At 49.8% G+C, this 24,617-nt stretch overlaps 1 protein-coding gene across 3 annotated transcripts in view; it reads right to left on the reverse strand.

The window, feature by feature from the left end:
- Positions 1 to 24,617, reverse strand: part of PCYT2 (phosphate cytidylyltransferase 2, ethanolamine) — a 92,183-nt gene that overhangs the window by 14,506 nt on the left and 53,060 nt on the right. The window lies entirely within an intron of this gene.

Consider the following 24,617-nt stretch of genomic DNA (forward strand, 5'->3'; position numbering starts at 1 on the left):
GTTACACAAATGCCAAATCTCTTGTTAATAAACGAAAGGGATATGAATGCTGAAAGGCCAACTTCACATTACATTATGTATACATGCGCACACAGCAGCGACCAGAGACTACAGGATCATTACTAGGCATGACAGACCACCGCACACATGCAGCTTCCGTCAGCCTGGTCTATTATGCCTAGTAATGATCCTGTAGTCTGGTCGCTGCTGTGTGCAGCTCTCTTATGAAAGCACTCAGAGGCGTAAATAGGTTTGATGGCGCTCAAGGCAAATGAAAAAAAAATGTTCCCCTTTAAAACTACACTTTAAAATTCCTATATTGGCATTCAAATGAATAGACACTGAAAATTCTTACTGATCCATCGGCTACCTGTGATTTGTGTAGAAGGGCACAGAATATAGACGATTGGGGAGTTCAAAGCATAGGTACCTGAGTCACATGTCTATTGCTGACCAGTATAAAGGTAAGCACTGTCTGCTGCTACATGCAAGCAGGATCAGGGGTAGATGTATGATACTCTGTTACGGGGGAGAAGTGGTATCAGCACACGTTATGTGCACTGATACTATGTCTCCCCCATGTATTACTGCGGCAATTTGTGCTATATGATAGGGGTGTATGCGCCCCTGTCATTATCGGCGCTATCTCCAAGATAGCGCGCTGATATGCAGAGCAATGTATGAATGGTCAGTAACACTGACCATTCCGATACGTGAAGGTATCGACAGACTGATGCAGATATCACTGCCCATCCACTATAGCAGGGGCATCACTGTCCTCTGGCTGCCGGCTCCGGGTAATAGCAAGATTTCATGCATGTCCAGTGGAGCCGGCCGGGAGGAGGGAGACAGCGCATCAACACATGCCCTGTGCACTCAAGCGGGGATCGCCGGAGAAAGTTTTCATTCCCCCAGTTTGGCAAACGAGATGGTAATACATCTCCTCAGAGTAGCTTCCTGTCTGGGGAAAGAGGCAAAGCAGGAAGTGCCACTATACTACATCTCCCCCCTCAGGGCAATCCCTGCTCTAGTCGCACAGCGCATCAGCCTAGTGCTGATGCGCTGTCTCTTCCCCTGGCCGGCTCACTGGGCATGCGCCTTGATCTCGCTATTATCGCAAGATTTCCTATGCAGCTCCAGAACGGCAGCCGCCGTAGCCAGGGACAGCACTGTCTCTGGCTGTGGTGAATGGGCAATGACACCTGCAGCTGTCCACATCTATAGCTGCAGGTGTCCCTGCACATTGCTGTGATGATACAACTTCTCCCCCATAACGACGTTTCACAGATTTACCCCTTAGTTCCTTAAATGCAGGCTCAGGCACTCCTTACTGTAGGCCATGCAGATAGGTGTTATACTGCAATCCACATACTACCTAGCAGTTCTGTTGACTGATGTAGCCAGTCCAGTTTTTGGTGAACAACTCAAAGTATGTGCAGAATTGGTGATGAAATCTAGCATTTGGCTAGTTGGGGGCATAAGACAGATGAATGGAATACCTGAATTTCTAGTTGGGAAGGACAGTTGATTGTAAATACTGCGGGCATGGGTCATCATGTGGATGTACAATCTATGCAGAAACGTGAATGTATGCGCCAGACAGCAGCTCGCACATTCACAGTTCCAATGAAAGTACAGACATGACCTTTTACATCCACTAATGGGGGGGGGGGGGGGGTTTGGGAAAAAAAAAAGATATAAAACACAAACTATCAACCATTAAACAGAAAATAAAGCATATTTTCAGTTTTTACCTCTTGACTGTTAAAAAGGCTTCCCCATGCAACGCTGGGGAGGGGTGGGGGAGCTAATTCCCAGCAGCGATCCTTGTATGTTTACCAACAGTAGGAATACCACAGCTGTGGAAACTGACTTATTAGACCTGTCACCATCACGTTATAGAAATCATTGGATCTTTATTATGGAACTGATTAATACATAAGATGTAGATAACGATTCCCATTATAAATAGTACATCTTTATATGTAGCCAGATTATGCTATCCCTGGTGGAGCTGAATGAGAAGCAGGCAGGCATAGAAAAATGCACATTCAGAGGTGATGAATTCACTCAACCTAAACAGAAACGTAGCAAGTGGCATAGCCTTTACCTGGTACCACCACTTAATAAAGAGGAATCAATGAGTTAGATAAGGACTGCTGAGCACACACTAGACACAAGCTGCTGGGAGGAGTACCGGTATACACAGATGCAGACAACGTATTCCTTCTGTAGGGAGGATATGGAGGAGTCTGCACTACATTGCTGCACACACCTCTCCCTCTGGTAGTGCATGGTTACTAAGCAACCTAATACGGGGAGCTGCCAGAGCACTGCACATGGAGTACAAGGATAAACATATTCCCAAGTGAGTACTCATCAACGCTAAATCTTCAATTGCTAAATAATAAAGATCACCAGGCTACAACAAGCATGGATACAGAAAATGACTATCCAACATTCAATACAGCACAAGACTTTGAACACCTGAACTGTAATGTAAGCTGCACCACAATCAGTGAGAGGTAAAGGGATGCTACAACCACCTGATTATTCTGGAAAATGTCTATGAACCTCTAAGCCCACTAGTGATTAATATTGGAAATATCATTTTGGGGTCTGTAATGGCATTCCTCCTGTCTACCTGATCTCACTTGTATGTAATACGATTGCATTACACGCTTCAAATCTGCAACAGACAACCCTTTCTGGTTGACGCAGATGGCCCCCAGTCTGCCCCAGTCTCTAAACTCCTTGCGGCATAGTCAGAGGGGCTCTCTAATTTCTAGGGTTGCTCAGATCAAGGTCTTCCATAAAAGCGTGAAATGGAACTGGAGTGTAAAGGGGCCTACACACGGTGCGATATTAACTACCGATATAGGTAGAAAACATAGTGCATATCGCACCTTGTAGAAACACCTTGCGATGCCGATGCGCTGTCCCGCGGGAACGGCATTGCAAGGAAAAATAGACTGTGCAGACAGGCCAGTATTGACTGTATCGGAGGTTCATACCTCCAGGCAGATCGTATAGTCAATATCGGCCACAGCCTGAATCGCACCCTGTGTACCAGCAGAAGAGTAGAGCTCTTGAGGCTGCATATACTACTGGCTGACGTCAGACTGACAGGGTGAGGTGGCTCATTGTACACAAGCAATATAGACAGATTTCCTTCTTGATGATTCCAGACGTGCTCTTCTTTTTACAGCCCATGACTACTATGCAGATCATACTGGTAGGTTAATGGCGTATTTCGCTAGGGTGGAGGTTTCTCCTACCACTGTACACAGACTGCAAGAAGCTGCTGGATTTATTAATGAGGAGACCGCCTCTATTGCTGCTGCTGCATTTTGTGCCCACTTTGTATCGTTCTATGGCCCACTACTCCTCCTCAGCGTTGACCTATTTAGACCAATTTATTTTGCCGATTTTGTATGATGTGCATCAACAGTACTTGGATTCCCCCATTACTCTGGAGGAACTAGAGGATGCTGAAAAGTCCTTTCCTACTAGTACAGCCCCTAGGGTAGATGGCCTTCCCATTGAATTATATAAGACCCATTTAGGCTTTTTTGTCCCTAAATTGCTGGAAATCTTTCAGGCCATATAAGGTTAGTTCTCTTTCTCCCTCCATGGCTGAGGCCCTTATATGGTTATTGCAAAGCCGGATAAGGACTTCTATCCAGATTCTTTTAGTCCCATCTCATTTTTCTCTACGGATATTAAAACTCTGGCCCTCCGGCTCAATAAGGTTATGTTGTTAATTGCCCACCCTGACCAAACAGGTTTTATGCCGAGGAAGTCTACAGCCATTAATCTTAGAAAGCTCTATACCTATTTACCGGCGGTTAATGATGAAAATAAGATTTTACTCACCAGTAAATCTATTTCTCGTAGTCCGTAGTGGATGCTGGGGACTCCGTAAGGACCATGGGGGGATAGCGGCTCCGCAGGAGACTGGGCACAACTAAGAAAGCTTTAGGACTACCTGGTGTGCACTAGCTCCTCCCTCTATGACCCTCCTCCAGACCTCAGTTAGGATACTGTGCCCGGAAGAGCTGACACAATAAGGAAAGGATTTGGAATCCCGGGTAAGACTCATACCAGCCACACCAATCACACCGTATAACTCGTGATACTATACCCAGTTAACAGTATGAAATATAACTGAGCCTCTCAACAGATGGCTCAACAATAACCCTTTAGTTAAACAATAACTATATACAAGTATTGCAGACAATCCGCACTTGGGATGGGCGCCCAGCATCCACTACGGACTACGAGAAAATAAGATTTTACTCACCGGTAAATCTATTTCTCGTAGTCCGTAGTGGATGCTGGGGACTCCGTAAGGACCATGGGGAATAGCGGCTCCGCAGGAGACTGGGCACAGCTAAGAAAGATTTAGGACTACCTGTTGTGCACTGACTCCTCCCACTATGACCCTCCTCCAGACTTCAGTAAGGATACCGTGCCCGGAAGAGCTGACACAATAAGGAAGGATTTTGAATCCCGGGTAAGACTCATACCAGCCACACCAATCACACCGTATAACTCGTGATAATATACCCAGTTAACAGTATGAACACAACAGAGCCTCTCAAAAGATGGCTCAACAATAACCCTTGTAGTTAACAATAACTATATACAAGTATTGCAGACAGTCCGCACTTGGGACGGGCGCCCAGCATCCTCTACGGACTACGAGAAATAGATTTACCGGTGAGTAAAATCTTATTTTCTCGGACGTCCTAGTGGATGCTGGGGACTCCGTAAGGACCATGGGGATTATACCAAAGCTCCCAAACGGGCGGGAGAGTGCGGATGACTCTGCAGCACCGAATGAGAGAACTCAAGGTCCTCCTCAGCCAGGGTATCAAATTTGTAGAATTTTGCAAACGTGTTTGCCCCTGACCAAGTAGCAGCTCGGCAAAGTTGTAAAGCCGAGACCCCTCGGGCAGCCGCCCAAGAAGAGCCCACTTTCCTCGTGGAATGGGCTTTTACAGATTTAGGCTGCGGCAGGCCAGCCACAGAATGCGCAAGCTGAATTGTGCTACAAATCCAGCGAGCAATAGTCTGCTTTGAAGCAGGAGCACCCATCTTGTTTGGTGCATACAGGATAAATAGCGAGTCAGTCTTCCTGACTCCAGCCGTCCTGGAAACATAAATTTTCAAGGCCCTGACTACGTCCAGTAACTTGGAGTCCTCCAAGTCCCTAGTAGCCGCAGGCACCACGATAGGTTGGTTCAAGTGAAAAGCCGATACCACCTTTGGAAGAAACTGGGGACGAGTCCTCAATTCTGCCCTATCCATATGGAAAATCAAATAGGGGCTTTTACATGACAAAGCCGCCAATTCTGACACACGCCTTGCCGAAGCCAAGGCCAAAAGCATGACCACTTTCCACGTGAGATATTTTAAATCCACGGTTTTGAGTGGCTCAAACCAATGTGACTTTAGGAAACCCAACACCACGTTGAGGTCCCACGGTGCCACTGGAGGCACAAAAGGAGGCTGAATATGCAGCACTCCCTTGACAAATGTCTGAACTTCAGGCAGTGAAGCCAGTTCTTTTTGGAAGAAAATCGACAGAGCCGAAATCTGGACCTTAATGGAACCCAGTTTTAGGCCCATAGTCACCCCTGACTGTAGGAAGTGCAGAAATCGACCTAGCTGGAATTCCTCCGTTGGGGCCTTCCTGGCCTCACACCACGCAACATATTTTCGCCATATGCGGTGATAATGTTGTACGGTTACATCTTTTCTAGCTTTAATAAGAGTAGGAATGACTTCCTCCGGAATACCCTTTTCTTTTAGGATCCGGTGTTCAACCGCCATGCCGTTAAACGCAGCCGCGGTAAGTCTTGGAACAGACAGGGTCCCTGCAGCAGCAGGTCCTGTCTGAGCGGCAGAGGCCATGGGTCCTCTGAGATTAATTCTTGAAGTTCCGGGTACCAAGACCTTCTTGGCCAATCTGGAACAATGAGAATAGTTCTTACTCCTCTTTTCTTTATTATCCTCAGTATCTTGGGTATGAGAGGAAGAGGAGGGAACACATAAACCGACCGGTACACCCACGGTGTCACTAGAGCGTCCACAGCTATCGCCTGAGGGTCTCTTGACCTGGCGCAATATTTTTCTAGCTTTTTGTTTAAGCGGGACGCCATCATGTCCACCTGTGGCTTTTCCCAACGGTTTACAATCAGTTGGAAGACTTCTGGATGAAGTCCCCACTCTCCCGGGTGGAGGTCGTGCCTGCTGAGGAAGTCTGCTTCCCAGTTGTCCACTCCCGGAATGAACACTGCTGACAGTGCTAACACGTGATTTTCCACCCATCGGAGAATCCTTGTGGCTTCTGCCATCGCCGTCCTGCTTCTTGTGCCGCCCAGTCGATTTACATGGGCGACTGCCGTGATGTTGTCTGACTGGATCAGAACCGGCTGGTTTTGAAGCAGGGGCTTTGCTTGACTAAGGACATTGTAAATGGCCCTCAGTTCCAGAACATTTATGTGTAGGGAAGTCTCCTGACTTAACCAAAGTCCTTGGAAGTTTCTTCCCCGTGTGACTGCACCCCAGCCCCGAAGGCTGGCATCCGTGGTCACCAGGACCCAGTCCTGTATGCCGAATCTGCGGCCCTCTCTGAGATGAGCACTCTGCAGCCACCACAGCAGAGACACCCTGGTCCTCGGAGACAGGGTTATCAACCGATGCATTTGAAGATGCGATCCGGACCATTGGTCCAACAGGTCCCACTGAAAGGTTCTGGCATGGAACCTGCCGAATGGAATCGCTTCGTAGGAAGCTACCATCTTTCCCAGGACTCGTGTGCAATGATGCACCGACACCTGTTTTGGTTTCAGGAGGCCTCTCACTAGAGATGACAGCTCCTTGGCTTTCTCCTCTGGGAGAAACACTTTTTTCTGGACTGTGTCCAGAATCATCCCCAGGAACAGTAGACGTGTCGCCGGAACCAGCTGAGACTTTGGAATATTCAGAATCCAACCGTGCTGGTGTAGCACCTCCTGAGATAATGCTACGCCGACCAACAACTGCTCTCTGGACCTCGCCCTTATCAGGAGATCGTCCAAGTATGGGATAATTAAAACTCCCTTTTTCCAAAGGAGTATCATCATTTCGGCCATTACCTTGGTAAATACCCTCGGTGCCGTGGACAGGCCGAACGGCAACGTCTGGAATTGGTAATGACAATCCTGTACCACAAATCTGAGGTACTCCTGGTGAGGATGGTAAATGGGGACATGCAGGTAAGCATCCTTGATGTCCAGAGATACCACCATGTAATCTCCCTCTTCCAGGCTTGCAATAACCACCCTGAGCGATTCCATCTTGAACTTGAATTTTCTTAAATATGTGTTCAAGGATTTCAAATTTAAAATGGGTCTCACCGAACCGTCCGGTTTCAGTACCAAAAACATTGTGGAATAGTAACCCCGTCCTTGTTGAAGTAGGGGCACCTTAACTATCACCTGCTGGGAATACAGCTTGTGAATTGCCTCTAACACAGCCTCCCTTTCTGAAGGAGTCGTTGGTAAGGCAGATTTGAGGAAACGGCGGGAAGGGGGGGGGGGGGGGATGTCTCGAATTCCAGCCTGTACCCCTGAGATACCACTTGAAGGATCCAGGGATCTACCTGTGAGCGAGCCCACCACTGATTGCTGAAGTTTTTGAGACGGCCCCCCACCGTACCTGGCTCCGCCTGCTGAGCCTCAGCGTCATGCCGCGGACTTAGCAGAAGAAGCAGGGGAGGACTTTTGTTCCTGGGAAGTGGCTGTATGCTGCAGCTTTTTTCCCCTACCTCTGCCTCTGGGCAGAAAGGACGCGCCTCTACCCCGTCTGCTCTTTTGGGGGCGAAAGGACTGCACCTGATAATACGGTGCTCTCTTTGGTTGTGAGGGGACATGTGGCAAAAATGCTGACTTCCCAGCTGTTGCTGTGGACACTAAGTCTGAAAGACCATCCCCGAACAACTCCTCACCCTTATAAGGCAAAACTTCCATGTGCCTTTTAGAATCTGCATCACCCGTCCACTGCCGGGTCCATAACCCTCTCCTGGCACAAATGGACAGTGCACTTATTTTTGATGCCAGCCGGCAAATATCCGTCTGTGCATCTCTTATGTAAAAGACAGCGTCTTTAATATGCTCTACGTTTAGCAATATAGTGTCCCTGTCTAGGGTGTCAATGTTTTCTGACAGGGAGTCTGACCATGCAGCTGCAGCACTGCACATCCATGCTGAGGCAATAGCTGGTCTCAGTATAATACCAGTGTGTGTATATATAGCTTTCTGGAGAGCCTCCTGCTTTCTGTCAGCAGGTTCCTTTAGGGCGGCCGTATCCTGGGACGGCAGTGCCACCTTTTTTGATAAGCGTGTAAGTGCTTTATCCACCTTAGGGGGTGTTTCCCAACGTGACCTATCCTCTGGCGGGAAAGGGTACGCCATTAGTAATTTTTTTGAAATTACCAATTTTTTATCGGGGGAAGCCCACGCTAGTTCACACACTTCATTCAATTCTTCAGAAGGGGGAAAAACTACTGGTAGTTTTTTCTCCCCAAACATAATACCCTTTTTTGTGGTACCTGGGGTCACCTCAGAAATGTGTAAAACATTTTTCATTGCCTCAATCATATAACGAGTGGCCCTATTGGACATTACATTAGTCTCTTCGTCGTCGACACTGGTATCAGTATCCGTGTCGACATCTGTGTCTGCCATCTGAGGTAGCGGGCGTTTTAGAGCCCCCGATGACTTTTGAGACGTCTGGGCAGGCACGGGCTGAGAAGCCGGCTGCCCCGCATTTGGCATGTCGTCAAATTTTTTATGTAAGGAGTCGACACTTTCGCGTAATTCCTTCCACAAGTCCATCCACTCCGGTGTCTGCCCCGCAGGGGGTGACAACACATTTATAGGCACCTGCTCCTCCTCCACATAAGTCTCCTCATCAAACATGTCGACACAGCCGTACCGACACACCGCACACACACAGGGAATGCTCTGACAGAAGACAGGACCCCACAAAGCCCTGTGGGGAGACAAAGAGAGAGTATGCCAGCACACACCAGAGCGCTATATAAATCAGGGATTAACTAAATTACATCCCCTTATAGCTGCTATATGTATATTGCGCCTAAATTTAGTGCCCCCCCCTCTCTTTTTTACCCTTTTCTGTAGTGTAGACTGCAGGGGAGAGCCAGGGAGCTTCCTTCCAGCGGAGCTGTGAGGGAGAAATGGCGCCAGTGTGCTGAGTGAGATAGCTCCGCCCCTTTTTCGGCGGACTTTTCTCCCGCTTTTTTATGGATTCTGGCAGGGGTATTTATCACATATATAGCCTATGGGGCTATATATTGTGATATATTTGCCAGCCAAGGTGTATTTATTGCTTCTCAGGGCGCCCCCCCCAACGCCCTGCACCCTCAGTGACCGGAGTGTGAAGTGTGTATGAGGAGCAATGGTGCACAGCTGCAGTGCTGTGCGCTACCTTGGTGAAGACTGATGTCTTCTGCCGCCGATTTTCCGGATTCTTCTTGCTTCTGGCTCTGTAAGGGGGCCGGCGGCGCGGCTCCGGGACCGAACATCAATGGCCGGTTCCATGCGGTCGATCCCTCTGGAGCTAATGGTGTCCAGTAGCCTAAGAAGCCCAAGCTACCACCAGTTAGGTAGGTTCGCTTCTTCTCCCCTTAGTCCCTCGCTACAGTGAGTCTGTTGCCAGCAGATCTCACTGTAAAATAAAAAACCTAAAATATACTCTCTCTCTAGGAGCTCAGGAGAGCCCCTAGTGTGCATCCAGCTCAGCCGGGCACAGCATTCTAACTGAAGTCTGGAGGAGGGTCATAGTGGGAGGAGCCAGTGCACACCAGGTAGTCCTAAATCTTTCTTAGCTGTGCCCAGTCTCCTGCGGAGCCGCTATTCCCCATGGTCCTTACGGAGTCCCCAGCATCCACTAGGACGTCAGAGAAATAGATTTACCGGTGAGTAAAATCTTATTTTCTCTAACGTCCTAAGTGGATGCTGGGGACTCCGTAAGGACCATGGGGATTATACCAAAGCTCCCTAACGGGCGGGAGAGTGCGGATGACTCTGCAGCACCGAATGAGCGAACTCTAGGTCCTCCTCAGCCAGGGTATCAAACTTGTAGAATTTTGCAAATGTGTTTGACCCCGACCAAGTAGCTGCTCGGCAAAGTTGTAAAGCCGAGACCCCTCGGGCAGCCGCCCAAGAAGAGCCCACCTTCCTCGTGGAATGGGCTTTCACTGATCTAGGATGCGGCAGTCCAGCCGCAGAATGTGCAAGTTGAATCGTGCTACAGATCCAGCGAGCAATAGTCTGCTTTGAAGCAGGAGCACCCAGCTTGTTGGGTGCATACAGGATAAACAACGAGTCAGTTTTTCTGACACTAGCCGTCCTGGAAACAAAGTTTTAAGGCCCTGACTACGTCCAGCAACTTGGAATCCTCCAAGTCCTTAGTAGCCGCAGGCACCACAATAGGTTGGTTCAAATGAAAAGCTGATACCACCTTAGGCAGGAATTGGGATCGAGTCCTCAATTCCGCCCTATCCATATGGAAAATCAGATAAGGGCTTTTACATGACAAAGCCGCCAATTCTGACATACGCCTGGCCGAGGCCAAGGCCAACAGCATGACCACTTTCCACGTGAGATACTTTAGCTCCACGGTTTTAAGTGGCTCAAACCAATGCGATTTAAGGAAATCCAACACCAAGCGGAGATCCCAAGGTGCCACAGGAGGCACAAAAGGAGGCTGAATATGTAGCACTCCTTTAACAAAAGTCTGAACTTCAGGCAGCGAAGCCAGTTCTTTTTGGAAGAAAATCGACAGAGCCGAAATCTGGACCTTAATGGAACCCAATTTGAGGCCCATAGTCACCCCTGACTGTAGGAAGTGCAGGAATCGACCCAGCTGAAATTCCTCCGTTGGGGCCTTCCTGGCCTCACACCAAGCAACATATTTTCGCCATATGCGGTGATAATGTTTTGCGGTCAATATCCTTCCTGGCTTTGATCAGCGTAGGAATGACTTCCTCCGAAATACCCTTTTCCTTTAGGATCCGGCGTTCAACCGCCATGCCGTCAAACGCAGCTGCGGTAAGTCTTGGAACAGACAGGGCCCCTGCTGCAGCAGGTCCTGTCTGAGCGGTAGAGGCCATGGGTCCTCTGAGATCATTTCTTGAAGTTCTGGGTACCAAGCTCTTCTTGGCCAATCCGGAACGATGAGTATAGTTCTTACTCTTCTCCTTCTTATTATCTTCAGTACCTTGGGTATGAGAGGAAGAGGAGGAAACACATAAACCGACTGGTACACCCACGGTGTCACTAGAGCGTCCATCGCTATCGCCTGAGGGTCCCTTGACCTGGCGCAATAATTTTCTAGCTTTTTGTTGAGGCGGGACGCCATCATGTCCACCTGTGGTCTTTCCCAATGGTTTGCAATCAGCCGGAAGACTTCTGGATGAAGTCCCCACTCTCCCGGGTGGAGGTCGTGCCTGCTGAGGAAGTCTGCTTCCCAGTTGTCCACTCCCGGAATGAACACTGCTGACAGTGCTAACACGTGATTTTCCGCCCATCGGAGAATCCTTGTGGCTTCTGCCATCGCCATCCTGCTTCTTGTGCCGCCCTGTCGGTTTACATGGGCGACCGCCGTGATGTTGTCTGACTGGATGAGCACCGGCTGGCTTTGAAGCAGGGGTCTTGCCTGACTTAGGGCATTGTAAATGGCCCTTAGTTCCAGAACATTTATGTGTAGGGACATCTCCTGGCTTGACCATAGTCCTTGGAAATTTCTTCACTGTGTGACTGCTCCCCAGCCTCGAAGGCTGGCATCCGTGGTCACCAGGACCCAGTCCTGTATGCCGAATCTGCGGCCCTCCAGAAGATGAGCACTCTGCAGCCACCACATTAGAGACACCCTGGTCCTTGCAGACAGGGTTATCATCCGATGCATCTGAAGAGGCGATACGGACCACTTGTCCAACAGATCCCACTGAAATATCCTTGCATGGAACCTCCCGAATGGAATTGCCTCGTAAGAAGCTACCATCTTTCCTAGGACTCGCGTGCAGTGGTGCACCGACACCTGTTTTGGTTTTAGGAGGTCTCTGACTAGAGATGACAACTCCTTGGCCTTCTCCTCCGGGAGAAACACCTTCTTCTGTTCTGTGTCCAGAACCATCCCCAGGAACAATAGACGCGTTGCAGGAACCAGCTGCGACTTTGGAATATTCAGGATCCAGCCGTGCTGTTGTAGCACTTCCCGAGCTAGTGCTACTCCGATCAACAACTGTTCCCTGGACCTCGCCTTTATAAGGAGATCGTCCAAGTACGGGATAATTATAACTCCCTTTTTCTGAAGGAGTATCATCATCTCGGCCATTACTTTGGTAAATACCCTCGGTGCCGTGGACAGACCAAACGGCAACGTCTGGAATTGGTAATGACAGTCCTGTACCACAAATCTGAGGTACACCTGGTGAGGAGGGTAAATGGGGACATGGAGGTAAGCATCCTTGATGTCCAGTGATACCATGTAATCCCCTTCCTCCAGGCTTGAAATAACCGCCTTGAGCGATTCCATCTTGAACTTGAATCTTTTTATATACGTGTTCAAGGATTTCAAATTTAAAATGGGTCTCACCGAACCGTCCGGTTTCGGTACCACAAACATTGTGGAATAGTAACCCCTTCCTTGTTGAAGGAGGGGTACCTTGACTATCACCTGCTGCGAATACAGCTTGTGAATTGCCTCTAGCACTGCCTCCCTGTCCAAGGGAGTCGCTGGCAAGGCAGATTTGAGGAAACGGCGAGGGGGAGACGTCTCGAATTCCAGCTTGTACCCCTGAGATACCACTTGTAGAATCCAGGGATCCACCCGTGAGCAAGCCCACTGATCGCTGAAGTACTTGAGACGGGCCCCCACCGCACCTGGCTCCGCCTGTGGAGCCCCAGCGTCATGCGGTGGACTTAGAGGAAGCGGGGGAGGACTTCTGTTCCTGGGAACTGGCTGTATGGTGCAGCTTTTTCCCTCTACCTCTGCCTCTGGGCAGAAAGGACGCGCCTCTAACCCGCTTGCCTTTCTGGGGCCGAAAGGACTGTACCTGATAATACGGTGCTTTCTTTGGCTGTGAGGGAACATGGGGTAAGAATGCTGATTTCCCAGCTGTCGCTGTGGAAACTAGGTCCGAGAGGCCATCCTCAAACAACTCCTCACCCTTGTAAGGCAAAACTTCCATGTGCCTTTTAGAATCTGCATCCCCTGTCCACTGCCGAGTCCATAAACCCCTCCTGGCAGAAATGGACATTGCATTAATTCTAGATGCCAGCCGGCAAATATCCCTCTGTGCATCTCTCATGTATAAGACAGCGTCTTTTATATGCTCTATGGTTAGCAATATAGTGTCCCTGTCTAAGGTATCAATATTTTCTGACAGGGAATCTGACCACGCAGCTGCAGCACTGCACGTCCATGCTGAAGCAATAGCTGGTCTCAGTATAATGCCTGAGTGTGTATAAACAGACTTCAGGATAGCCTCCTGCTTCCTATCAGCAGGTTCCTTTAGGGCGGCCGTGTCCGGAGACGGTAGTGCCACCTTCTTTGACAGACGTGTGAGCGCCTTATCCACCCTAGGGGATGTCTCCCACCGTAACCTGTCCTCTGGCGGGAAAGGGTACGCCATTAGTAACTTTTTAGAAATTACCAGTTTCTTATCGGGGGAAGCCCACGCTTCTTCACACACCTAATTTAATTCATCAGATGGGGGAAAAACCACTGGTAGTTTTTTCTCCCCAAACATAATACCCTTTTTTGTGGTACCTGGGGTAATATCAGAAATGTGCAACACATTTTTCATAGCCGCAATCATATAACGGGTGGCTCTACTGGAATGTACGCTAGTCTCATCGTCGTCGACACTGGAGTCCGTATCCGTGTCGACATCTGTGTCTGCCATCTGAGGTAGCGGGCGTTTTAGAGCCCCTGATGGCTTTTGAGACGCCTGGGCAGGCACGCGCTGAGAAGCCGGCTGTCCCACATCCGCTATGTCGTCAAACCTTTTATGTAAGGAGTCGACACTATCACGTAATTCCTTCCACATGTCCATCCATTCAGGTGTCGGCCCCGCAGGGGGTGACATCACATTTATCGGCACCTGCTCCGCCTCCACATAAGCCTCCTCATCAAACATGTCGACACAGCTGTACCGACACACCGCACACACACAGGGAAAGCTCTGACAGAAGACAGGACCCCACAAAGCCCTTTGGGGAGACAAAGAGAGAGTATGCCAGCACACACCAGAGCGCTATATAAAACAGGGATACACACTACACAGTGATTTTTCCCCTATAGCTGCTTATATAACACAGATTGCGCCTAAAATTAGTGCCCCCCCTCTCTTTTTTACCCTATGTAGTCTGGAACTGCAGGGGAGAGCCTGGGGAGCGATCCTTCCAGCGGAGCTGTGAGGGAAAATGGCGCCAGTGTGCTGAGGGAGATAGCCCCACCCCTTTTTCGGCGGACTTCTCCCGCTTTTTTTATACAGTTATGGCAGGGGATTTTACACATATATAGTCTTAAAGACTATATTATGTGTTAATTTGCCAAGTAAGGTACTCATATTGCAGCCCAGGGCGCCCCCCCCCCCCCCCAGCGCCTTGCACCCATCAGTGACCGGAGTATGTGGTGTGCATGGGGAGCAATGGCGCACAGCTGCAGTGCTGTGCGCTACCTTAATGAAGACCGAAGTCTTCTGCCGCCGATTTCCAGGAACGTCTTCTTGCTTCTGGCTCTGCTAGGGGGACTGCGGCGCGGCTCCGGGACCGGACGACCGAGGCTGGGCCTGTGTTCGATCCCTCTGGAGCTAATGGTGTCCAGTAGCCTAGAAGCCCAAGCTAGCTGCAAGCAGGTAGGTTCGCTTCTCTCCTTTAGGTCCCTCGTAGCAGTGAGTCTGTTGCCAGCAGATCTCACTGAAAATAAAAAACCTAAATATTACTTTCTTTCTAAGAGCTCAGGAGAGCCCCTAGTGTGCATCCAGCTCGGCCGGGCACAAAATTCTAACTGAGGTCTGGAGGAGGGTCATAGAGGGAGGAGCCAGTGCACACCAGGTAGTCCTAAAGCTTTCTTAGTTGCGCCCAGTCTCCTGCGGAGCCGCTATCCCCCCACGGTCCTTACGAAGTCCCCAGCATCCACTTAGGACGTTAGAGAAATGGATGATGCTGTAGTTGTTTGCCTTGATGCAGCCCACACATTTCATTCAACAGTGTGACCCTTTCTTTGGGAACTGATTTCTAAATTTGGGATTGGCCCTACTTTTATAACATGTATTCAATTACTTTTCTCCTGTCCGTATGCCCAGGTTTGTGTGAACGGGTTTGTTGCTGAGCATTTTTGCTAGAGCGTGGGACTAGGCAGGGCTGTCCACTGTCCCCATGATTATTTGCTCTGGATATAGAACCAAAGGTGTGTGCAGTCAGGGCATTCTCGGAACTCTCAAGTTTTAAAATGTGAGCACTTTGCTTCACAGTGAAGTGATCGCATGTTTAGGGTAGCCCCCTGCCTCCACAGTCTAGCTGCAAAGGCAGTTGCGAGGCTGCCATGTTTTGGGTCAAGCGGCTACTCGTGACATCACGCAGCCTATAAATTATAAATGGTCTGGACGCGCCTGCATTGTCCGGACCGCACTCCCCCCCCCCCCCCCCAAACGCTGCAACAAAAGTGGTGCGTCGACACCCCCGCCCAACCCGCGAATGCCTCTTCTGCTTGTCAGTCAGGCAGAGGCGCTCGCATGTGAGATGCCAGCGCATCTCACTGTGTGCCACAAGGGCTTCAGTATGCGAACGGATGCATTCTATACTAAATTAGGCCCTAAGTCCCGTGCCTGTCAGAATCTACCTCTCAGTTACAGGCCATGTCAATCTTATAATGATGTTGATACAGCCAACATGTTATATATACAGTATATATATATATATATATATATATATTTATTACATAATTCTCCTGTTTATATTCTTCCCTCTCAGTTTACTCTCATTGCCAGGTATGTAACCTCTTTTGTATGGGGCAACAGCAGAGCAAGAATAACCTATAAAACTCTGTCAACCTAGACGGGAGGGTGTCTTAGCTTTGCCAAACATGTGCCTTTATTATATTGCAGCTCAATTAACTCATCTGTGGGAATGAGGGGCAGATGTATTAAGCCAGTCAGCTCCCATATGTCAATTTGCAGTTAGGCGCTGATTGGCTGGTGCGTTATCACCTTGCACTTATCATTGATTTATCACTTCCTCATGCTTAATACATCTGCTCCTGAGTCTTGCTTTTGTAACATAGGGATGCCCCACTGGTCCTACTTGAAAAGGCTAATCTGAGTTTTACCCCATTGCAGTTTCTTCTAGCTCAGGTTTCACTAATATATATATATATATATATATATATATATATTTATATTTATTAAAGAGAGATCTAAATTCAATAGAAACACAGAGGCGATCTCCCAGCGATGCTATATACAAGTTCCAAATCCGTGTGTATTCCTGTTCCTCAAACAGAGAACATAATATATAACATGTTTGTTAGCAGATATCAATATTTCCACAGATGGCTTCCAAGGTCACTATCTTTCAGTGACTGACCTGTACTAAATAAGATGCATTCCCATAAAGGTTTCTTTCACACTTTATATATCCACAGCCTTCTAACCCACGGTCTATTAGCACCAGGCTTACCTTTAGGATAAGCCCTATATGCACGGAAAGGTATCTTTTCCAGTCCTAGTTGATATCTGGACTCCCGTCGCCTCCACTCAAAAATGGCTCCAAATGACAGCAAGTGGTGAAAAAAAGTCTATTTTATTCCAAAAAGAATTGTCCCACAACAATGCGGGAGTAAAAGATTTTAAAAACAATAATAAAATAAGAATTTACTTACCGATAATTCTATTTCTCATAGTCCGTAGTGGATGCTGGGACTCCGTCAGGACCATGGGGAATAGCGGGCTCCGCAGGAGACAGGGCACATCTAAATAAAGCTTTTAGGATCACATGGTGCGTACTGGCTCCTCCCCCTATGACCCTCCTCCAAGCCTCAGTTAGGTACTGTGCCCGGACGAGCGTACACAATAAGGAAGGATCTTGAATCCCGGGTAAGACTCATACCAGCCACACCAATCACACCGTACAACTTGTGATCTGAACCCAGTTAACAGTATGATAACAAAAAACGAAGTAGCCTCTGAAAAGATGGCTCACAACAATAGTAATAACCCGATCTTTGTAACAATAACTATGTACAAGTATTGCAGACAATCCGCACTTGGGATGGGCGCCCAGCATCCACTACGGACTATGAGAAATAGAATTATCGGTAAGTAAATTCTTATTTTCTCTAACGTCCTAGTGGATGCTGGGACTCCGTCAGGACCATGGGGATTATACCAAAGCTCCCAAACGGGCGGGAGAGTGCGGATGACTCTGCAGCACCGAATGAGAGAACTCCAGGTCCTCCTTAGCCAGAGTATCAAATTTGTAAAATTTTACAAACGTGTTCTCCCCTGACCACGTAGCTGCTCGGCAAAGTTGTAATGCCGAGACCCCTCGGGCAGCCGCCCAAGATGAGCCCACTTTCCTTGTGGAGTGGGCCTTTACAGATTTAGGCTGTGGCAGGCCTGCCACAGAATGTGCAAGTTGGATTGTGCTACAGATCCAACGTGCAATCGTCTGTTTAGACGCAGGAGCACCCATCTTGTTGGGTGCATACAATATAAACAACGAGTCAGATTTTCTGACTCCAGCTGTCCTTGAAATATATATTTTTAATGCTCTGACAACGTCCAGTAACTTGGAGTCCTCCAAGTCGCTAGTAGCCGCAGGCACCACAATAGGCTGGTTCAAGTGAAAAGCCGAAACCACCTTAGGGAGAAAATGAGGACGTGTCCGCAGTTCTGCCCTGTCCGAATGGAAAATCAGATATGGGCTTTTGTATGATAAAGCCGCCAACTCTGAAACTCTCCTGGCTGAAGCCAGGGCCAATAGCATGGTTACCTTCCATGTAAGGTATTTTAAATCTACCGATTTTAGAGGCTCAAACCAATGAGATTTGAGAAAATTCAAAACTACATTCAAATCCCACGGTGCCACTGGAGGCACTATTGGGGGTTGTATATGTAGTACACCTTTGACAAAAGTTTGTACTTCAGGCACTGATGCCAATTCCTTCTGGAAGAAGATTGATAAGGCCGAAATTTGAACTTTAATGGACCCCAATTTTAGGCCCATAGACAATCCTGCTTGCAGGAAATGTAAGAATCGACCCAATTGAAATTCTTCCGTTGGAGCCTTCTTGGCCTCACACCACGCAACATATTTCCGCCAAATGCGGTGATAATGTTGTACAGTCACTTCCTTTCTAGCCTTAATCAAGGTAGGAATAACTTCCTCTGGAATGCCCTTTTCTTTTAGAATCCGGCGTTCAACCGCCATGCCGTCAAACGCAGACGCGGTAAGTCTTGGAACATACAAGGTCCCTGCTGAAGCAGATCCCTTCTTAGAGGTAGAGGCCACGGATCCTCCGTGAGCATCTCTTGAAGTTCCGGATACCAAGTTCTTCTTGGCCAGTCCGGAGCCACCAGTATTGTTCTTACTCCTCTTTTCCGTATAATTCTCAGTACCTTTTGTCACAATCCAGACTGTAATTCTCATATTTGGTGACTTACCCCTGCTTTCTGTCCTGGATCCTGTGTCTTTTCACTCACGGAGTTAAACAGCTTGTCAGCACTGAGTTTCCTGAGTTCTCTGCCTGGGAGGTAATCAGCTCCACCTGTGGTGATCTCCTGTGTGAGGCTGAATTCAGTAATCTAAAAGCAAGCATCCTGTGTTTTGCAGAAGTCCAGGCTTCAGTGTTCTCTTGGCCTGCTAGGCCTCATTCTACATCACAGCCTTGGCTAGAGTAGTCACATGACAGTGACATCACCTAATCCTGCCCACCAATCATCAAGGACCAGGAAGTATAAATCAGGAGGCTGAGTTGGAATCTGGGCCATTTCCTCGTGTCACATACAGCCTTGTGAGCAGGGGCGGAAGTCCGGGAGGCAGCGGAGTCGGCTGCCGCCGGGCTCCTGACCCGCAGAGGGCGCCTCGCAGTGGCGCCTCTGACATTACACAGATTGACATGCGGACGAGCGCCCGCATGTCAATCTGATGTCTCCCTCCCTGCTGTGTTGGAGGGACATGGAGCGCATCGCGCGTCTCCTGTGTCCCTCCCTGGCTCTCTCCCGGCCGGTCTAAGGAAGTGCCATTCGTGAGCTCTGATTGGCTCACGAACCGGCACTTCCTGTATTAGACCGGCCGGGGGAGAGAGCCAGGGAGGGACACAGGAGACGCGCGATGCGCTCCATGTCCCTCCAACACAAGGGGGGAGCAGGCACTGGGGGCATATACCTGGTACTGGGGGGCATATACCTGGCACTGGGGGGGGGAGGAGACCTGGCACTGGGGGGCATATACATGGCACTGGGGGGCATATACCTGGCACTGGGGGGGAAGACCTGGCACTGGGGGGCATATACCTGGCACTGTGGGGTATATACCTGGCACTGTGGGGTATATACCTGGCACTGTGGGGCATATACCTGGCACTGGGGGGGGAAGACCTGGCACTGGGGGGCATATACCTGGCATTGGGGGGCATATACCTGGCACTGGGGGGCATATACCTGGCACTGGGGGGGGGGGGAGACCTGGCACTGGGGGGCATATACATGGCACTGTGGGGGAAGACCTGGCACTGGGGGGCATATACCTGGCACTGGGGGGGAAGACCTGGCACTGGGGGGCATATACCTGGCACTGTGGGGCAAATACCTGGCACTGGGGGGCATATACCTGGCACTGGGGGGGAAGACCTGGCACTGGGACGGGGGGCATATGTGGCACTGGGGAGGGGGGTATATTTGGCACTGGGGGCATATACCTGGCACTGTGGGGGAAGACCTGGCACTGGGGGGCATATACCTGGCACTGGGGGGGGAGACCTGGCACTGGGGCGGGGGGCATATGTGGCACTGGGGAGGGGGGTATATTTGGCACTGGGGGCATATACCTGGCACAGTGGGGGAAGATCTGGCACTGGGGGCATATGGGGGAAGATCTGGCACTGGGGGCATATACCTGGCACTGGGCGCATATACCTGGCCCTGTGGGGGAATATCTGGCACTGGGGGCATATACCTGGCCCTGTGGGGGAATATCTGGCACTGGGGGCATATACCTGGCACTGGGCGCATATACCTGGCCCTGTGGGGGAATATCTGGCACTGGGGGCATATACCCGGCACTGTGGGGGGAATATCTGGCACTGGGGGCATACACCTGGCACTGTGGGGGAATATCTGGCACTGGGGGCATATACCTGGCCCTGTGGGGGAATATCTGGCATTGGGGGCATATGCCTGGCACTGTGGAGAAATATCTGGCACTGGGGGCATATAGCTGGCACTGAGGGGGCATAGGTGGCACTGTGGTGGAATATTTGGCACTGTGGGGGAGCAGGCACTGAGGGGGCATATGTGGCACTGGGGGGGTATATTTGGCACTGGGGGCATGTACCTGGCACTGGAGGCATATACCTGACACTGTGGGGGAATATCTGGCACTGGGTGCATATACCTGGCACTGTGGGGGAATATCTGGCACTGAGGGCATATGTGGCACTGGGAGCACGGCCCTAGCAACACGCACTACCCCCTAGCAATGAGCATGACACCCAGTGCATGAACCCCCTGGCAACGAGCATGACACCCTGAGCATGAAACCCCTGGCACCGTGCATGGAACCGCTGGCAACGAGCATGACACCCAGTGCATGAAACCCCTGGCAACGAGCATGACACCCTGAGCATGAAAACCCCTGGCACCGTGCATGGAACCAAGAGCATGAAACCGCTGGCAACGAACATGACACCCAGTGCATGAAACCCCTGGCAACGAGCATGACAACCTGAGCATGAAAACCCCTGGCACCGTGCATGGAACCAAGAGCATGAAACCCCTGGCAACGAGCAGGTAATTTAAAAGTAATTAGAAGCCTTACTGTAGAACTTAATGTATAATGGGCATTACGGTGTGTGGCATAATGTATCACGGACATTGCGGTGTGTGTCATAATGTGTCGGGCATTACGGTGTATGGTATACTATATCGCGGGCATTGTGATATGTGGTATAATGTCTCAGGCTCATTGTGGTGTGTGTTATACTGTGTCAAAGACGTATGTGCTATAATGTATCAAGGGCATTGCAGTGTGTAGCATAATGTATAACGGGCATTGTGATTCCTGTCATAATGTGTCACAGGCATTACGGTGTGTGGTATAATGTATCAGGGGCATTGCAGTGTGTAGCATAATGTATAACGGGCATTACGATTCCTGTCATAATGTGTCGGGGGCATTACGGTGTGTGGCATAATGTGTCGGGGGCATTATGGTGTGTTCATATTGTGTCATGTGCATTATTGTGTGTGGCATAATGTCTAAGGGCCACTGCAGTATGTGGCATAATGTATACTGGGCATTACTATAAGGAGGAAAAATTACAAATAATGTAAGGGGCATGAATCAGGATTAATTTTCTTTCCCGCCTGGGCGTGCAGGTTGGAAAACTGGGGTATAACGCAGTCTTTTCCTGCAATGTTACACCCCTTTATGGTAAGCCATGCCCATCCCAATGAAGCCACACACTCTATACTGCCAATTATGGAGGGGGGGGGGGGGGGGGCGAATAATTTTTTGGCTTGGGGGAGAAAAATTTCTAGTTACGTCACTGAACTGACTCATTCCTGTAAGCCGCCACTACAGCGCAAACCCCAGGAGAGTACGCTGGTGCGCGCCTGCTGTGGGAGGTAGGAGAGGAGCTGCTGCTACCGTTGCCCCGCTGCTGTGGGGAAGGGGGGGACGGGATGGATGGACACACGTGCGAGGCGGTGTTTAAGAGCTGGTACCACGCTTGCCTTGGATTACACTTCTTATTGCGCTCTGCCTCTGGTAATTGGGGAGGAGAGAAGAGCCTTCTTTCACTACACAAGGTATCCATCTATGCTCCCTTTCTCCCTGTATAAGTGCACTGCCAGTATACTGTATGTATGTTTGTATATATAGATAGAGGTAGGGGTCTGGCACAGCCACATAATAGACTAATACATTGGGTGCCCTCACAGCAAAGTAGTTTAGCAAAATAGAGGTGGTGCGGCACTCCAATGATTTGCACACTGACACCAATTGAAGTAGTGCAACGTTTCAATGCCCGTTTAATGAATCTGCATTTTTGTCATATATACAATGACCCCCATTCTGCCTCATCCCGTCCTCCAGACCTCTGTTACTCCATCGCCCCCCCCCCCCCCCATTTGCCAAGTCCTTCTGCCCGCCCGCGACCATCCCTCCCCATCTTCCTCCCATAATTAATTGTCCTCCCGCAGGGAATACATATGTTTTACCGACAGACGGGATGCCGTCTGTCAGCATCCTGACAGCAGCATCCCGTCCGTCAGAATTCTGGCAGGGGGCGTGCGCAATGAAGGCCCTTGCTTGTTGCGCTCGCAACGCAGTGGTCTCGGTGGTTCCCATCCCACTCTATTGGTGTTGTGGACACCCACGAATGGGAATAAGACCTGTGAGACGGTATTCTGGTGTCGGTATCCTGACCGCTAGGAATCCCGACAGCCAGCAAAATGATTGCCTCCCCTCCCGCAGTATCGGTCACATAATAGACTCACTTTCAGCTCCAGGCCCATGTGGACCCCAAACTGGCACTGGTCTGCAGGGATGTATCATTGGCACAAGGTTAAAAATGCAGCCAAACCTCCAAAAATGCAGTTTTCAGAGGTTTGGCGGCTTACTACTTATCCACCAAGCCTAGACCCCAGGGCTTGGATGCGGTGGGCAACACCATCTTTAGATGGGCTTCTATCACATTACCCATTGGACCCCTCCCAGCACCCCCTAGTGGGGCGCATCAGCCCACGCATGCACAGATAGGACTCCGGATCATACACCGGGAAGTTCTACTGTATCATGGCAAAGAATAGCTCTCACCGCAAGAGCTGTCCTTTGGAAATTTCTTCATGCATACGCCATTATGCTTGCAAAGAATGGCAGGATATATATATATATATAAATATATATATAGCCTGCAGGATCAATATTGGTGTGGTGTGTATATGTATATATATATATATATATATATATATATATAAAAAAAAAATTTTTTTGCCTCTATATAGGGGGGCACCTGTATTTATATTGCCTCCGGGCGTCTAGGACGAACTTACGCCACTGCTTGTGAGAGTCTTTATGCTGAGCTCCCTTAAGGTAACCATTGTACCTAAGTTCCTGTGGAAACTCTGTTCCCTTGTTCCTGTATGGTTACTTGTGTGTTGCCATTTGATTTCACCATTTCCCTGAGTCTCAATGTAAAGGCACAGCTGCAATGTTTCGTCTTAAAGGCACAGTACTGAATTCCATGTTCTCCACTGAAAACCACAGCTGTCGTGTTTCAGTTTTACTACTGTTGTAGTTGGGATCTCCAGAGCTCAGTACTTCCGTGCTTCCAACACCTCAGTACCTCCGTGCTTCCAACACCTCCGTGCTTCCAGCACCTCCGTGACTCAGCATCTCCGTGCCTCAGCACCTCAGTACCTCCGTGCCTCAGGACCTCCGTGCCTCCGTGCCTCAGTACCTCCGTGCTTCCAGCACCTCCGTGCCTCCGTGCTTCCAGCACCTCCGTGACTCAGCATCTCCGTGCCTCAGCACCTCAGTACCTCCGTGCCTCAGGACCTCAGTACCTCCGTGCCTCAGGACCTCCGTGCCTCCGTGCCTCAGTACCTCCGTGCTTCCAGCACCTCCGTGCTTCCAGCACCTCCGTGACTCAGCATCTCCGTGCCTCAGCACCTCCGTGCCTCAGTACCTCCGTGCTTCCAGCACCTCCGTGCCTCCGTGCTTCCAGCATCTCCGTGACTCAGCATCTCCGTGCCTCAGCACCTCCGTGCCTCAGCACCTCCGTGCCTCAGTACCTCCGTGCTTCCAGCACCTCCGTGCCTCCGTGCCTCAGCACCCCAGTGTCTCTACGCACTCCAGTGTCTCTACGCACCCCAGTGTCTCTACGCACCTCAGTGTCTCTACGCACCTCAGTGCCTCTACGCACCTCAGTGCCTCTACGCACCTCAGTGCCTCTACGTACCTCAGTGTCTCCAAGTACCTCAGTGTCTCCAAGCACCTCAGTGTCTCCAAGCACCTCAGTGTCTCCAAGCACCTCAGTGTCTCCAAGCACCTCAGTGTCTCCAAGCACCTCAGTGTCTCCAAGCACCTCAGTGTCCCCAAGCACCCCGTGCCCTTTAGCACAGTTGTACCTGTTATTCTTCACTGATTCATCAGCGCCTTTCCAGTTCTGTCTTTCAGGAGACCTTCAGCGCCCACACGTGCTTCCTGTCTGCCGACCTCATCCTGCATGAGGAGAACTTGGATTCGGCCATCTCTGCCGCGGTTCCTCTTCCCAGTCACCGGAAGAGACCCCGAGTCCACAACACTTCCAAAACC

The sequence above is a fragment of the Pseudophryne corroboree genome, chromosome 3 (assembly GCF_028390025.1).
Source record: "Pseudophryne corroboree isolate aPseCor3 chromosome 3, aPseCor3.hap2, whole genome shotgun sequence".
NCBI lineage: Eukaryota > Metazoa > Chordata > Amphibia > Anura > Myobatrachidae > Pseudophryne > Pseudophryne corroboree.